The 7,048-nt window shown below is 44.7% G+C and overlaps 1 long non-coding RNA gene across 4 annotated transcripts; it reads left to right on the forward strand.

The window, feature by feature from the left end:
* The first annotated feature begins 1,388 nt into the window (after nt 1-1,388).
* LOC123044581 (uncharacterized) lies at nt 1,389-5,057 on the forward strand. 4 transcript variants are annotated; one of them, XR_006420180.1, is made up of 5 exons: nt 1,389-2,017; nt 2,173-2,695; nt 2,844-3,006; nt 3,146-3,265; nt 4,557-5,057. It is a non-coding gene; the product is annotated as an uncharacterized lncRNA (long non-coding RNA). The 4 variants fall into 4 exon arrangements; XR_006420181.1 differs by having other exon boundaries at nt 1,394-1,980; nt 2,530-2,695; XR_006420179.1 differs by having other exon boundaries at nt 1,395-2,329; nt 2,530-2,695.
* Nucleotides 5,058-7,048: the final 1,991 nt, after the last annotated feature.

Genomic DNA, 7,048 nt, shown 5'->3' on the forward strand with positions numbered 1-7,048 from the left:
AAATAATACGGAATACAAAAGAAAACCGGTAAAATTCGGTGGGGGGAAAACAACAGTTAAAAGGAAAAGCAAAAAGAACGAGACCAAATATTCTAGAAGGTTACTAAAACAATTTTTATATAGGCTAGAAGAAAGTATAGTTTTCCGCCTCAAATCAACATGGATGGATCCATAACCCCTGAACTCCAATACCATATAATTTACCCCCTCAAATTGTTAAAACCGGATAAATCAAGCCACGTAGTGGTTTTGGGTCACATTGAAACCGGTTTTGAGTGCTGACCAGAGTCAACACAACTAAACCAAAGGATTCTAAAAAAATTGGCGAGCAGCGGCCGTGGCAATTTGCCAGAGCGAGGTGCCGACGGCTAGTGTGAGAGGACAGCCTCACTGAAGAAGGCCTCGGGAAGGCTTGCGCTGGTGGCAACGTGCCTCGGGAGTCAAGGAGGCTAGAAGAGGCGTTGGGCTTTGCCGGAGGTGGAGATCGAGCGATGATGGTGGCCGGCGGAGAAGACAAAGACCATGTCATCGATTTGTGGCGGCTTGGCGCGATTCCTTCTAGAGGGACGAAGAGGGCGACGAGGCGGATCTACAGGACATGTCAGCTGGGCTAGGGGTGGTCTCTTGCCACGAGGACGACAAACGACGACGTCGGCGACCTTCTCTGGAGTACAAACGAGAGAGAGAGAGAGAGAGAACTGCGAGAAGGAGTGGGTAATGCATCGTGAGACAAGGCTGCTGGCGCAAGGGATAAGGCTGAGGCGTTCCAGGCCGAAGTTGTGTTGACTCTGGTCAACACTCAAAACCGGTTTCAATGTTACCCAAAACCACTACGGGGCTTGATTTATCCGGTTTTGCAAATTTGAGGGGGTAAATTATATGGTATCTTTTCCTATCTCTCCCTAATAATAAAGCACGGATTGGGTCTCCGGCTTCACCGTCATAATACGCTTTCTTCCTGTAAGTTTACGTTTTAACTTTGAATTTAAAATATATAGCGAGGTGGTACTAATTCGGAAAACCATCTGTATTTCCGTCCGTCGATTTTCGTGGTCACCAGGAGGCTCAACCGGCTGGGCGTCGACCTGAAGCGAGTACTTCACCTTCGGGCCGCGTCCTTCATCTAATGGGCCTGCTCCTGCCACCTTAGACAAAAAATAAAATAAAAAGAACTGGCGTATCAGTGAAAATATGTGTTCCAGGTGAGTATCGATCACACAACCTCAGCTTATTAAACGCATTAACGTGCGCAGCATGGGCGAACTCTCAGGGGCGCCACGTCGGATTGAAGCGAGCGCGTGGGTTGGGCAAAACCGCAACCTGCTTGTTTTGGGTGGGCCGCATGTTGAGCGTTTAATGGGGAGAATAATTAGAAGGAAAAAAAGAGGCAGCGGAAGCTTAACAGGCAAGGAGAAGGGCGCTCTGCATTCAGATTCCTTTTCCTCTTCCTCGCCCACACGCAACCGTCTGACCTCTCCTCTCTCCCCTGTGCTCTCCGCCGCCGCCGCCGCCGCCCTGCCTCACCCCACCTCCTTCCCTTGGCCGGCGCTCCACCCATCCGCTCTCCCCATTTTTGTGCGAAACCCGCGATGGCGGCGGCTGATTGATGTGGGATTTGGCGGTAGCGACGGGGCCTCAAGCAGGGATACGAGGAGGAAGGAAGATGGTTGTAGATCCATGAGGAGCACGAGGCGGCGATCCATAATAGATCCTGGGATCAGCATCATGGCCGCGGAGACAAAGGCCTTCTTCCACTCAAGGCCGACCGCAGCCACGACGTTCCCCCATGCCTCGGCGAGGTGGGCCAAGCTGGCGCATACGGCAAAGAGCGGCTGCGGCAGCGGTGGAGTTGCGGGGGCTGGTGGTGGATATTGCTGCGAAATCGACTGGTGGCGCCGCCGTGGAAAGCTTCCATGCTCTGCAGCCGCACGGCAAGTCTTCCTCCTCCTGCTGCTGCATCACAAATTAGTTCAATATACTGTGAGTGAGCGAGCAAAGGACTAATAATTATTAGCAGGTTCCTATTCTTGACATTCCTGATGTTGTTTTCTAGAGCAATGCTATTGCACGTTATGGTATATATTGTTACATATTTTGAATCCAAGTCTTACTGATTTCACACTGCCTAAACTGGCCACTGTTTTCTTTTTTCCTTCAATTGCTTGCTCAAAGGGTGACAACCTGCTATGGGGTGGTTCTCTAATTTCATATGCGAGTAATATGAGAAGTACTCCCATCGTCTTAACTCAGCAAGCTTTAGTGCTTATTTGTTAATAATCGTGGGTTCTGCCATGTCACTAGCGTCCCCTCGTCGTCGACGGCGGCTCAGGTGATTGATCTATATATCGCAATTGATTAAGCTGGTTTTAGCATGAGCTTGCAGTATACAAAATCTGATTTTTTTTTTCATCACGTTCTGTACTAAATAGGAGGAACTAAGATGAGCAATGTATTTTAGTTCTAAGGAGATAGATCATAATTGTTGTGTGCTAATTCTTTGAACGAACTCTTTTTTTAATCCTTATGTAGGTTTTATATTTTTGGAGATTTACGTGATATGTACCATGACTTATGTCCTGTACGGTTGCGGGGAATGTATCGAGTAAATGCAGCATCCTTGATGTTTGAAGTTACCGGGGCATGGACTCTAATTTGCAACAACAAAGTTCATACCATTGTTGTGTGGGTCAGTCAGGTATGTTCCTTTCGTCAACACATGGAATGCTTTATTCCTCTGTCTACCTTGCTTAACCATTTTTTTGTCAGTATTTAGGGAAATTTGCACATCAATTATTTGATCTGGGAATGCAACTTCAAATTCATACGATGCTTTTAATCTTCAGATTATATAGACATGCATGATCCATTTTCCGAGACGGGTGGGATTGCTGGTACTGGAAGCGGGTGAGGAAGACATGGCTCGGTTTGAAGTGTCACCGCGTACTGTTGGTTGGACCTTTCCTTAAAAAACTCAGCATTATCTCCAATTTGTTTACAAAGTTATAGGTACATTCTCCTATCCATAGTGGTCCAATATTGTTTCAATGTTTAGGCTTTAGATTTTGTGTCCTTGCCATCAGCTAACTTGATGTTCTGCCACTGTCATTGTCGATGAATGACTGGCGGGTAATTCTGCGGCGCGAAGGCAAGCCTAAACATGTGGCGGGTTCAGTTTTTTTCAACTTTGGAGTTCAATCTGTTCCAGATTTGGGTCCTCACCGGCTCATTCGAAAACGACCTCAACATCATCGAAGCCAGGAGGCAGGTACTACACAACTGGCACAAGTATATTCTGAAAATTGTTTTTTATCCATCTTATATGAGTAAATTTTGTTATCATGGGACACATGCAAGTCTAGCAGTATAGTTGATTAGTGTTGTGAACTATCTTCTAGCTTCTTGTTATAGTCGATTTGTGTGTTTGGTGCTGCACTGCAGATGGTTTGTTTTGACCAGTCATGTTTTTCATATATCACAAAATGTAAATTTCATTGTTATCTGAATGCATTACTAGTGAGATTGATTGTTACTAAATGATCCCTTGTTTCTGTTAGAGTTAACCTTGTTGTATAGGTCTAGGTCATGTTTATTTTGTATTGCATGGCATCGTTGCGGTAGGATTGCATTAGTAGTGAGCTAAAAAAACCTCGAGTTTTCCCCGACATAACCCTCAGCCCCCCCCCCTCTCCTTCCTCTCTCCCGACACCGGTGACGCCCCCGACCCCGCCGGCAACACCCCATGGTCCCCCTCCCCCTCCCCCGCCGCCAACACTTCCTTTCTTTTACAAAACATCCCTTCTTTTTTTAGCTCGATTACAAATCTCACACAGTTTGCCTCTATCAGTTGTGTATATGACCAAAAGCGTGTCACCTACCCAACTGGCTGTGGCCAGCAAAATGAGCAATGAGGTCAGCTTACTTTTAATTACAAAATAAGTAGATGCTTGCTTGCGGGTTTACTTAGTACTTCCAGTTGTGATGCCATCAACCTTTGCTGCCCTTTGCAACTGCATTAGATCTATTTGTGGTTGCAATGGTTGTTGTGGCATACAGAGTTAATAAGAATCATATGATAGATCCCACGGTACATCACCTTCAGTTCTCTACTTGTGTCTTGTGCTCTTCTCTTAATCCAAATTCTTTAAGCCTATATACGCCCAGATAAGTACCTGATAACCTTTAGTTGACTTATTCTCACTCTTGACTATTTGAACTACTGTAGAAGGACTCAGTTTTTCAAAGTTACTAGGCTTGTAGATATGCTTGATCATGTGGGTTATAATGTAATCGAGTGCAGTGTGCAGGACAACAACCAAGAGCAATCTATTTATCATTCTAAAACAATACCACTTACACCAAACGTCAGCATAGTATCATGTTCATGTCAGAATATAAGAGGTTTTGGAACTGAGGGAGTAGATGGTGATTATGGACATCAGAGAGGAATAAAATTGATCACATATAGTAATATAGGGACTTTTGTCGATGCATGCTACCTGCACAAGCACATCCCTATATGGATAAAATCCACTTTAATAGAGTACCGATATGAATAGGATAGTGCGGTGCAAGACGGTGCTGGGCGAGGTGGCAAGAGGCGATGACGACGGATGATACAATGGTCAGTAGATAAAAGGTAAGTGCCACCGCCGTTTGGTCCCTCTCCTCTCCTCCTTGCTTCTGCTTCTTTCTACATTCATGTTTCCTTTGCTTGCCTCGTCCGATGTTGTTCATCTCCATTGCCTAATGGGGGCCTCTTTGGGGGCTAATCTAAGATCAGGCAGCACAGGAGGAGAGACGGCTCTCACGGATTAGGATGTTGCACATCAGGTGAACCATTTGATGGGCTGTTCAACATGCTGATCTTATTGATTTGTTCTTGACATATCCTTTGTGCTGCTGTATTTTTTGAATTAGTTGGTGGTTTATATTAGAAGTACTAACATTCTGTCACTTTTGAGCCATTGGTACTATATGTAATTAGTATGAACTAAAACTGCTGCTTCTGTGTTCATATAAGGCTCTTAATATCTATGATGTCACTATTTTCCTTTTAAGGCTGATCTATTTCTTGAATGTGTTGCATACCTGTGGCTTATTATATTTTGAGTCTAAAGCAATAACACTACATAGTATAAACAGGTGAGTGATAGGGGCGCCTCCCACCTGGCACCGCCTAACTTCCTCTCAAGCGGCGCCACCAGGTGGCGCCCCAAACACTAGTGTACATCAGGCTGTAGCCAGCTGCACTATAATAGGCCTATTGTCAAAACTGATACTTTTTGTATATTAGTCCCACATCACTCCTTTAAATCAAATCCCATCAATTTATATACACAAGTGAGTTGAACTAGAATCAACCAGTCAAAAGAGTCCCATTAAGTCAAACTCAAAAGGAGAGAAGAGACCACATAAAGGCAGGGAGTTGGGGAAGGGACATGCACGTCTGGTTGGCTGGCACTAAAAATTGAGGGGAGAGGCGGTGTGGATTACAAGAACGGCGACGACGGCGGCCAACCGGCCGGGGTCCATGCAGTCGACGACGTCGATGAACACCAGTCAGTGTACGGCCGGGGTTCTAATGCAAGCTGGGCAGCAGGACGTTCACGCACCGGCTGCTCCGATTTCCTCCATCCAAAGCTCTTTTGTCTATTTATCTTAATTAGAAGACGATAGTGAGCGCATGACATCAATGCATACAACTTCTAATTATCTGGCATCGGCTGCTCCGATTAGTTTTCTCCTCCATCCGAAGCTCTTTTTTCTATTTATCTTAATTAGAAGACGATAACATGATGAGATGCCCTTTTAGTTCACAGAAAATGCCTCTAATTTTAATTTTATTCATGTGAGATTTTCATGAGTTATGCAATAGTGTTTCAGGACCTGGCTACACAATTAGCTGCATAGGATCATCTTATGTGCATGTATCGGTTGTGCCATGGTAAGCATTCGTTTATCCAAAAATCCAAAAGTACCAATGAGCATTTTCTGTAAAGAATTTTTACATCGCTCTTTTCTCTATGTGTATGTGTGTATATAAAAGAAGCAGCTATGATTTTTTGGAGATTGTGTTTATTGTGCAGAAATTTTGAGTTATTATGCATAATTTGTTTTTCTACAGAATGTGGTATTGAGGATTGTGCTTCTTTTACTTAAATGATGTAGTTAAAACAAGTACATGTCGAACAGTTTGCCCATAACAAAGTAGCCCTCACAACGGAATCAAATGCTTGTGGCTGTGTGAGCATCGACGACGGTGGGCATGGGAGTTTCTGGTAGAAGATTTGGAGCACTAGCACGTAGCTAGCCCTTGAGTGAGCTGTCAATGGCAATGGCAAGGGTGGTGTCTTCATGTCATCCTTGCTCAATTATGAAGCCGATGTTGTTCATAGATTTACATCGAAGTCGTCGGGTGAGGGGGGAGGGGTGGGGGGTGTCAACCAACGAACTCGAGTACATCGGGTTGGGTCAAGTGTGTAGTAAGTTGCTCAGATATCATGCCTCTCTATGCATTTTCCCTTCAAAAATGAAATTGCCACCTCTAGGCCATTAGAACTGATAATTCTGTAGTTAATGTTGATCAGTCAAATTAATTTACTTGGACTCATACCCCTCTCGATTCTCAAATGATTCATCATTTTTTTGTTAGTAGCAACCATTCTTCCACGACACGGTTCCTTGACCCGGCCAATCTTGATTGATAGGAATCATTATTTTCTCCCGCTGCAACGCACGGGCATTTGTGCTAGTAATAATAAAGCACGGATTAACTTTGTCGGGTTTACCGTCACAATACGCTTCTTCCCATGATTTTACGCTTTCAGTTTGAATTTAAAACATATACGCGAGGTGGTACTAATTCGGGGAACCGTCTGTAGTTTCGTCGGTCGTCAAAATTTCTGTAGGTCGCTGTTGTTTTATGTCAGTTGGACTTCTCCCTGATCCGTCTGGCCTAAGCCCACCAAACTCAGCCCACCTGATCCGTCTGGCCTAAGCCCACCAAACTCAGCCCACGCAAAACCGGATCAACAAGGGTACCGAAGAG

The sequence above is a fragment of the Triticum aestivum genome, chromosome 2B (genome assembly GCF_018294505.1).
Source record: "Triticum aestivum cultivar Chinese Spring chromosome 2B, IWGSC CS RefSeq v2.1, whole genome shotgun sequence".
Classification (NCBI taxonomy): Eukaryota; Viridiplantae; Streptophyta; class Magnoliopsida; order Poales; family Poaceae; genus Triticum; species Triticum aestivum.